General features: G+C 34.4%; 1 long non-coding RNA gene across 2 annotated transcripts; it reads right to left on the bottom strand.

The window, feature by feature from the left end:
* Positions 1 to 3,166: 3,166 nt before the first annotated feature.
* Positions 3,167 to 5,903, bottom strand: LOC148130942 (uncharacterized). Of its 2 annotated transcripts, XR_015749123.1 has the most exons (3): positions 5,820 to 5,903; positions 5,682 to 5,731; positions 3,167 to 3,301 (listed from the first exon to the last, which is right to left on the bottom strand). It is a non-coding gene; the product is annotated as an uncharacterized LOC148130942 (long non-coding RNA). The 2 variants fall into 2 exon arrangements; XR_015749122.1 differs by lacking the exon at positions 5,682 to 5,731 and having other exon boundaries at positions 5,820 to 5,893.
* Positions 5,904 to 10,718: the final 4,815 nt, after the last annotated feature.

Below are 10,718 nucleotides of genomic sequence, written 5' to 3'. Positions count from 1 at the left end.
AATACATTGAGGTTTCTTTAAAAAAATCTATGCTTCCTATTAATAAATTTAGAATGAGAAGCTTTATTAGCAACATGGTGTTACATAAAGTTAAACTTTTGAGGACAGCATTTTAGTATAACCCATAATGGGATAAATAAAGCACTAACTAGCATTAATATACCAACATTACAAGATAGACATTTGATTAATATACTGAAATTTCAATGTAATAAGCAATTGTTGAATTAATTAGAAAAGTGCTTTCCACACAAACCTTTAGCTGAAGTGATTATGAGTATAATTTACCAAGCATTGTTGGTGTAGAATCATTAATAATTTAATTCAAGACTAGAACATTTTTGGATTATTAATACAAACATTTCTATTATATCAGTTGAAGACATCAGGATTATGGGTTGTTGTTGTTGCTTTGTGTAGATGTCACTGGATATATGGTCCATGATTTTCCAATGTGAACTAATGTGCTATAAAAGCTTAATGCATTTTTTTCCTATTCCCAAATTTGGTGGAAAGTTTTTCTTTTGCTATTTGTTTATTTTGCTGTGGAAATTCAGCACTGCAGTTTTATAGCACAAATAGCTATATCAGCCCATGACCCACCAGTTACCTATTCTGTGTTACACCATTTCAATTTTTTGAATTTTTCTTGCCCTAGATATTTTGAAATGCCAAAATTGCCAAGATTTTTCTTTGGATGTACTGTTGCTGGATGTACTGCCACTGCAACATGTCTTCTAATTCTGTTATACTTGAACCTTAGAATTTAGTGCTAAGCCAGGGGTATCAAACTCAAGGCCTGTGGGCTGGATCCGGCCCATGGGGTGCTTAAATCTGGCCCATGAGGCTGTCCTGGAAATAGCAAAGGACCGGTCCGCGGTGCCTCTTGCAGTCAAAATGGGGTGTAGAGGCCATAGAAGCTCCTGTGCCCCATTTTGGCCAGCAGGGTCCTTCAGGAAGCTATCCAAGCTGAAAATGGGGCACGGAGGGCCGCACATGGCCCTCCTGTGCTCCATTTTGGCTGGCAGGGTGCTGCAGGAAGCTGTCCAGGCCAAAAATGGGGTGTGTGAGGCCATGTGAGACCCCCCCATGCCCCTCTTTGGCTGGAAGGGTGCTGCAGGTATTCCAGGCCAAAAATGGAGCATGTGGGAGGGCTCACACAACTCTCCCATACCCCATTTTAGCTAGTAGGGTGCTGCAGGACACATCCGTCCTGCCTCCCCACTGGCTGGCCCATGGAGAAGAACTACAATGCTAATTTGGCCCCTTGAAGAAATCCAATTTGACACCCCTGTGCTAAGCTATCACTGAGAATCCTCAGATAATGCTTTGGCTTCCATTGCTAGACTTAAAAATGTTGATAACCACTAGGGAGCTACAGAGGGTTAGAATGTTCTATACAACCTTATTCCCACCTACTGTCATCCTGATTTTGCAGTCCAAATACAATTCCTCATTCACTTTATCTTTTTGTGACCTGATAAACATAATTTCTTAAAGATTATCAGCCAGTAACCTTTTTTTTGAGTCCTTCTAAATGTATGCTTGTCAGCGTCTTTTCCAACCATTTTAAAGGTGTTTTTTTTTCCAAGTGTCAAGCTATACTCAAATGTCTCTTGTCTTAATTTTAACTTTATTAACAGTTTTTCCAATTAACATTCTGGTATTTAAATGGTATGTTGTGCCTGCAGTCCAAGTATTTTTAACTGCAGCACTATGATTCAAATACATAACATTTCTCTTTTCAGATTTTTTTAATGGTTCAGCTTTCAGAGCATATGTTGCAACTGAGAAAATCATAGCTTTGACATTGCAGATGTCTGTGGTCAGTGTGATTATCCATATTTTAATGTTTGTCTATGGCTTGTTTTTCTTCCAAGTAACAGACATTTCTTTAATTCTTAGCTATGTTGATTTTCCCTGTGAATATTTTTAATCTAGGAAGATATGATATTATTGCAACCTGTTTTGTGTCTATTTGTATTGGATTTGCATTGCCTGTTGACCTGCTGTTGTTGCTATTGTTGTTGTTTCATGTAGTGGATCAGCTTCGGCCCTCCTTTCTTTCACCTTCAACAACTAATCCCTTACATCTCCTTGTTTCCAGTCATCAAATATGTATTTATCAACCAAATCTGAAGTTCTTTATGTTTCTACCTGCAGTTTTAATTTCAGCTTCTATTTCTTCTAATCTATGTTTTCCTGTGATGTATTGTCCTCATGCTATATTAATTCTGAACATTTAGTGGCTCCATAATTCATTCTATCTATTGCTTCCACCTGTACAATCAAAACATGAGATAAGATTGGTCTGGCAGGATTTGTTCTTGGCAAATCCATGCTGACTTTTCCAAATGATTTTCAAGGTGCTTACAGATTGATCTCTTTATAATATGCTCTAGATTCTAGAGTCTAGAATATTCCATGCAGCAGTTTTAGAGTGATGGATCTTCCTTTTCACCCTTTTTGAGGATAAGAACTTTTTTTTTCTTTCCAGTTATATGATTCTTCACCATTTTTCCCAGACTGAGATAATGCATAAAGGTAGTCCTTGGATGACAACAATAATTGAGACGAAAATAGCTGTCACTAAATGACATGATCATGGATATCATATAATCACATTCCTTAACAACAGCACCTTACACAGTTCCAGTTGCAGTTATTAAGCAAGGACCACACAGGTCATTAAGCAAGGAGTTCACTTGACTATGATTTCCAGTTTCCTTCTGGCTTCCCTATTGACTTTGCTTTCCAGAAACCAGCAGCAAACCCTGGAAATTACAATTATATGACTGTGATTTATTGCAACGCTAACTGCAAAAAGACAGTTAGAACTCCAAAGACTAATTGTAAGTATCATCATAAGTTTGAATCGTCACTGAATGAATGGTTGTAATCTGAGGACCACCTGTAATGCATAGGTTTTCTAATATATCAGAAAAGATATTTGATTAATCCATAGAGAGTTTTCTTCCTTTGTGTCATCATCTTCCAGATAATGTTTGTCCTTATAAGGTCTTTAAACTAGGCAAAATGTAAGTAACTGTTGCCAATTATGCTATAATGTAATACATTTATCATGTTTAATAATTATTTCTTTTAAAATCTTCTATACTAACCTAAATAGAACTGTTTGGGAAAGAGAAAGAATGAGTGAATAAGTCTGTCCGTTGTTTGTTTATTTTCTTCTTTCTTTTCCTTCTGTTGCTTCTTTTCCCAATCTCTTTCTCTTGTTTTTTTCTCCTTCACTTCCCATTTGTTCAGAAATATGCTTTATTTTTTCATACTTTAGAATCTCCTAGGTAAAAGAAAAATAAATTGATTCAGAAACATAAGATTGCAATATAGGACAGCATTAATCTCCATTTTGTCCTCCAGCTACCTGACCTTAAGTCTACAGATTTCTATACTCTAGCAGCACAATGGCCCCATTATCTCTCCAGGTTACAAACATAGGTAAAATGCAGTATTTCTTCTATAGAGCTTTTTAAAGAGAATATTTTATTCATGGAATTGAATTGCAATACTCAGTCTATGTTGTAAATGTGTTTTCATACTTCTGGGCACCATTCTTCATTAATATTCCTGTACTGGCCTGTGCTCCACTACATATCAACTAAATCACTATTTTATTTTATTTTATTGGAGGGGGAAGGTGGAGAGGGAACATTGTGCTTTTCCCTTTTTTTTCAGTGAAGCACAAGCCTTTTATTTGCCTACGTAATCAGTAAAACATTAATACATCTTATATTTAATTGTAGAATTGGGTGGCATCATTTCGATCATTGAATCCAATCTGTTGGATGGAGGCATCCAAAAGAAATCATGCACAACTACAGCTGCCCAAATCAAATAAATAAATCAAATAAATGAGAACTCTGCTTTCTGTAGTGATAAACTACATGGTCATGGCCTTCTCTAGTGTGACATTTCTTCAGTATTTGAAAAGTTTTATTTTATTATCATCAGTTTCCATGACATTCTTTCAATCTTATATTACGCAGTTTCTCATAAGCATTTTTTCCCAGATTTATTTTGGCAAATTAAATATTCAAAACTTACATATCTTCATCTATCTTTGTGATATGGGGACCACCATGCCAATTCTTGATGACTGTACCATCTCTTTGCCCTTGAGAATGGGCAAGAGCATGCCTCTTTCTTGGCAAATTTTTCTCACCTGGCCTATCCTGGTAGCTGATAAGTCGAATAGCTAATATTCTTGACAGGTGGTCACACTTCCTTCAAAGCTAATAGTCATTGTTCTCTACAACTTCCAGGAACTGATGCAACCCTTTTTGAAGTGAGCCAAACTGGCCAACAGCATATCTTGATGCATATCTTTAGTTTACTGTGTATCTGTTAGCATTCAGTGATAACTGAAACCTATGTTCTGCATCAAGTGCAACTGTAGTGTGAACTTTTTCTTCTTTCAATAAGTTCTCTGTTACTGTAATTATGCAAAATTCTTTTAGTATTTCATTTAGGTTCAGAAACACCTAACAAGAGTTCCTGATGAATTTAATTTCCAACACTAATGCTTGACCCAATACAATGTGACTAATCAGTCATCTCTGAAAAAATTATATTAAACATTATAAGTAGACTTTTTAAATATTCTGGTCTTTTATTCAAAGACATTTGAACCAATCAGAGATTAAAGTGCTTTCATCTATCAGAGCTGTCTTTTTTTTTTTTTGCCTTCATTTGGTGTTCTTTCATTTCCAGTCCATCACATTCAATATATCTAAGTGGAGTTTATTTTCTTTCTTTCTTTCTTTCTTTCTTTCTTTCTTTCTTTCTTTCTTTCTTTCTTTCTTTCTTTCTTTCATTCATTCATTTCTTTCTTTTTTTTTAAAAAAAAAATCAAAGTGAAGGCTGAATCTCAGCAAGGTTCTATTTTATTACTGCGGACCATAATATAACCGTGGAAAATATAGCTTGAAGTTATAACTAAGTCATATTAATTGTTAACTCAAACAGTTGTTATAACTCAAACCTGTGAGTCATGACTGTGCAATTCTTAGACATGTTTTTAAATAAATCAGAGAACATTATTACCTACCATGTTTTTGACAGCCTTGACCATTTACAGGTCACTTTATATATTATACAGTATATAATGCAAATGTGCCATTAATTTTGAGCCAGATGACTAATCCACTAAACCTAATCCACTAATGCTAGAAGAATCAAATTTCTGAGTTCCAAAAATTTAGGTTCAGAAACACCGAATAAGAGTTCCTGCTGAGGTAAAGTCTAATCTTTACTTTCCTACATTTTCTCCAATTACATCACACTTATGACAATTCTAACAGCCATAGCAAAAGTGAAATTAAATTGGGTGAATCTGTGTGGAATTGTAAGTCTTCTAAGCCCAGAGTGGAAGATGCATTTTCAAACTCATGTTGGATTCAATGTTAGAGATTTCTTAAGATTTTTGAGTCTGTGCTATATTTGCCCAGGAAACTCTGGAGGTTAACTAGAAATGGATTGTTCTATATGCACTTTACTATACATTCCCCCCTTCAAATCTTTCATTCTTTCTACTAGATCAGTGGTCCCCAACCTTTCTAGCTCTACAAACTGGTGGTGGCAGTCTGGTGGGGTGGTGGTTAAAGGATGGTTTCATGCACACCAACTTAAACAAATGCAGCTTTACACACATGCACACTCGCCCACTGCTTGTGCAATGGACCAGGAGTTGAGGACCCTTGTGCTAGATGACCTTGAATTTTTTGAATGAAAAGAATTTCACTCATCAGAAGATAATTAGTTTAGTTTATTAAAGTATACATTATAAACCAAACGCACACCTTTTTATCTGGTTTGTTCTCTGATCTTGAAGATGTTGTCATCTGGTGATCTCAGACAGTCAAAGTTGGACCTTCTCCATACAAAAAGAAATGAAAAACAAAATATCATGTGTTCATAGCACCAGCCTTGATGAACAAAATTTGACTCCAAATTATATTATCTTCTGATAAGAAGTTAGTGGTATAATGCTTCATTTCCTCCCTGTACAAACAGATAGTTGGCAGGAGATTTCGCTAAAATACCTTGTTTGGTATTTTTGAGGCAGCATAGGAGAAATCATTCAATCCCAACATGGAATTAGCTGTCTGTGATTTGTAGATTAAAAGTCTTGGCAAATAAATATCACCCTTAGCTCTTTTCTGCTTTGCCTGGCATACCCAATAGTATAATTTGAGATTGTTCTGTGAAGTGTGATCAGTTGGATATATCTGAAAATTTTGTTCATTTGGTTCTGATGGAACCCTGTATTTGGAGGGAAGATAAAGGCTCACAATTGTGTATGGTTTGTTTGGAAAAGATTGGTAAGAAGATTGGATAATACGATAGAGGAGATTCTTTGTAAAATGGAATGAAGCCTACTTGAAATATCTTCCTGCACAATAATATGCTATACTGTCAAGAGAAAATGCAAACATTTAGAACCATTGAAATTTCTCAGAAAGCCCCAGAAGGGAAAAAGTCCACTTTTCAATTTTTTTCCATCAGCAGTTCCTACTACTTTTATAAAAGTGGCTATCTGACTACTACTAACTTTTCTTTTTCTCTTTATGCTGTGTGAATGCTGACCACTTACATCCTTTTATTTTTCATCTTTCAGAGAATTTGGAAGAATGTACAAATAACTCTTTCTTTCAAAAGAAGCAGAGGGTGGGAAAGTGGTTTATATTATTAAAAAACAATCTGAGCTTGCAACCAGTGCAAAGCTCTCCTGATATAAGCTAAATCTGGTCACATGGCCATTAGAACAATTTCTTCCCTAATTATGTCTTAAATCAGAGATGGCTTTCACTGCTGAAAAGCCTTTTTTAAAATTTTGCTTTGTTTTTGTAATTTTGGAAATGCCAGCTTATTTCAGCAGTATCAAGGGGATTTATTGTAAACAATTTGTCTTTAGGAGAAGTACCCAATGAATACAAAGGGTGATTGAAGAGAACTGAACATGGAAAGGAGTAAAAGAATGGCCACTCTGTAGAGTTACAAATTGTGGGAGTTTTTTCCCCCTTTCCCCTAAACCATGGCCAGTTTAAGGAATCTGGCACTCTAAAGAAAAATTTGTTTTAAGTGTTTTCCTAGATGATTTCTTATGAAATGAAATGTTAAAATTATGTTTTCAGAATGGATAATTGAAAAATTAAAGCTGAAAAGAAGAGGAAAATATTGGATACAAAATCTAAATATTTACTAATTTTATTTGAAAGAATCTGATTAATTTCCCTTACCAAGAAAAGACCCTTTTAAAATGATTTTAATTTTTAAATAGTTTTTTCCCCTTATAGTATGTCTTTTACAATTATATAAAGCTGCTGTGGTATTGCTATCATTTTATCTAGGCACACAAATACACACTAAAATTCTCTATCATCTTAAGGTTCCAATTTAATTTATTCTGAAACTGATAATAATTTGGGAGCTTATTGTTTCAAGCCCCAAATTTATAGGTTATCTAAGAAAGAACCTGCTTACTGACCATATAACAAAAATATCATAAGAAAATAAAAACCTTTCCACAAAACGTACTCTACATGGGCAATATATAAATTCAAAATGGGGAATAGTTCCAATGTTGTAACCATATTTGTTTGAATGCTAAATCTTGCTAAAGACAACTGTTTATAAATCATGTTTAGAAGAAACATTTCTAGTTTTGGCACTGGCCAGGAAGCCACATATTCAAGTATGCACAATTGGCACAAGAGATTGGCAGTGTCAATCAAAAGAGGATCAATGTGAATTTAAGGAGAGAAGGAAAAATAAGGAGTAAGAGCAAACATTACTTAGGGAGACTTGTATACATTGTATTATTGTTACCCCTATAAACAAATTATGCCATGTTGCTTTTCCTGGAGCATTTGATGAAATAACTCTTCTCATTTCTTTCTATTCTGTAAGTACCTTTGTGACCATATTCAAGTTCTTGGATCCATTTAAATAAGTTCTTTTAAATAACCCAGAGCCAAGAATTTAGTGGTAAATATTAGATGAAATTCTATTATTTAAATTGAATAAATGACACACACACAAACACACACACATATGCATATGGTGCAATCATGATAATGTTAAAAAGCAGTGAATTTCTCTTTATAGCTTTGAATTAAATATACAAAATAACAGGTGCCTTGCAAAATTTACATTTTTCATTAAACTTCTTTTGTAATGTGTAAGCCTATCAAAGCTAGTAGAAACAAAAAAGTGTTCACTGTAGTGAAAGCAGACCCTGATTTGCAATGGTAAATTTATCATTCCAAGATTAAATTGCAGTAGTTATACAGCCATATGCAATGTCAATTGAATTTGCATTTCAAAATAGGGATGTTTTGATAAGTAAAAATAGTAAAGAACTTACTTATCTCACAAAGTAAGAAAGTGCAGAACTACACATATTATAAAGTGAAGCTCACTGAGTTATTGAAATTGAAAATTGAAAGTTTGTGATTTATTCACATTCCGAGTAATATTTTCCCACTTAGCTTCATGTTTATGTGTTTGTGTGTTTGTTTATTTGTCATTGCTACCTATGGTTTTTATTTTAAAAACATTTCATTTATTCATGTGTTTGTTAGATTTATATCATCCTTTGTCTTCAGAGATAGTATACAATGTAACATTTCTCCCCCCAACCTTTCTCTTTCTCTTTCTGTCTCTCTCCAAAAACTATGGGAGATATATTGAACTGAGATAGAATGATTGAACAAATGTAATCCAATGAACTTCCATGGTAGATAATCTAAATCCTAGTACATAGTTCTAGTAACCATATTCCTCTGGTTTTGTCACTTTTAACTTAAATCATTTCATTTAAAATATTGGATTAGCAAAAATTCTACTCTGATTGAAACAGAGTTGAATCTATTTATATTTATAATACTTCTTCAATTATTATGATGTATTTGTGGTTAGGAATTCCTTAAACCATGCCTTAAACTAGTAATTATCTTACTTTGTTTGGATAGCGAAGAGATAACAAGCTATCCAGTTACTTTCCATGGCTGATGGCAAAATTGAATTTGGCCTCTTTGTTGGTCATCTTCTTGGTACAAGGGTCCCTAATATTTATGCATTTTTAAGATCTATTGAGGATCAGGAATGCTTCCCGATATTGTTTAGCAATATTGTTTAGCAATATTGTTCATTTATTAAAAATAAATATATCACTTCCTATTTAAAAATGTCAAAGTGGGTTTACAAATTGGGAGTTGCTGAAAATAATAAAGAACTGGTATAATGCCTAATTTCAGTGAAGACTGTTGTCACAACATTTTGTACTATCTAAAGGTTTTGAACTTTCTTCAAGGATAACCCTCTGCATACTACATTGTGGATATTCTAAGCATGAATTAGCATTGTGTAGCTAACAGGATGCATACACCAGCTGAAGATGTTTGGTGGCTCCCAATTTGTTTGGTGGCTCCCAATTTGTTCAACATGCATCTTTAACCAATAAAATCCTTCATAACTTGGCACTATTATTAGCATGTGGCATTGTTATAGTAACAAGGAAGCACAATGAGTACAGAGCAGTAGTTTGACTTACCAAGGTACCAACCTGTTATAGGATATCCTTGCACACTTCTCAAGGTGTGCCAAAGGAGGGCAAGCTGGCTTCTCACCACAACTTGGTACCACAATACCTAAAAGAATGACTGTTCCTCATATTCTAAAATAAACTTCAGAGGCACAAAAGGGTGGTAACTCAGGAACAGACCTTTTTCTGTGCTTGCCCCCTGAATATGGAAAGCCTACTAAAGTGATTTATGCCAGCTTCATTATATCTCCTCTATTGTCAAAGACTTTTCAATAAGCATCTCCAAGCTACAAAGCTACTCATATCATTTCAAGTGCAACTTCATCCAGAATAGACTGAAAACATTCCTCTGAGCAATTAAACCATACATTAATAGTATCTCTATTTTACACTTTAGTTTGTTTCCCCCATTTATTGTGTTACTGCAGTCAGGTACTCTTTCAGCCAAAGAACATTTTGTACAAACCTGTTGGATTGGGTTATGGGGTAATGGACATCTTAGTCAAAAACTGTTTTTCAAAGTAGTCAGTAAAAAGTCACTCGTTTTTCTGCTTCAATCACTATTTGAAGGAATTGCTCTCCATATCAATAGCCCATCACAGATCTGCCCTTTATGAATCTATTCACTCTTTTTAAAAAAATCCATTCAAATTAATGATAATCATCCCATCATGTAGTGATGAATCCCATAGTGTAAATTATGAACTGCATGCTTCCGTTCTCTGTTTCGAAATTCTTTTGAGCTAACTTCATTGGATATCCCTTGATCTCAATATTTTGAGAATAAAGAAAAGCTTCCCCATTCACATTTTCCATATCATTAATGGTTGTCTATTCCCCAATCATATCCTGCTGGTGACTTTTTATAAAAAATAAAATAAAAAATCTCAAATCTTCTATGCTTGTTTTTAGGATTTTTACCCTAATTCAAATTACAAAGCAAGTCACCCCAGGAAACAATCTGTTTGATGCATCTACCTCCAAGCCTGGACAAAATGCATCTAGAAAAATAGGTCATAGTTTCAGTGACACACAGAAATATCTCTGCAGCTGCATCCTGGTTCAGTCTACTAAGATGAAAAATCACAATAGTGCCATAAAACAGCTTGTGGCCCAGGTATAAAAAGTACCTACAGGCAAGTAATCATTCAAG

Source organism: Notechis scutatus, chromosome 4, assembly GCF_049901735.1.
Source record: "Notechis scutatus isolate UNSWTSFEM ecotype Mainland chromosome 4, rNotScu1.2, whole genome shotgun sequence".
Taxonomy (NCBI): Eukaryota; Metazoa; Chordata; class Lepidosauria; order Squamata; family Elapidae; genus Notechis; species Notechis scutatus.
This window is presented reverse-complemented; position numbering and strand designations above follow the sequence as displayed.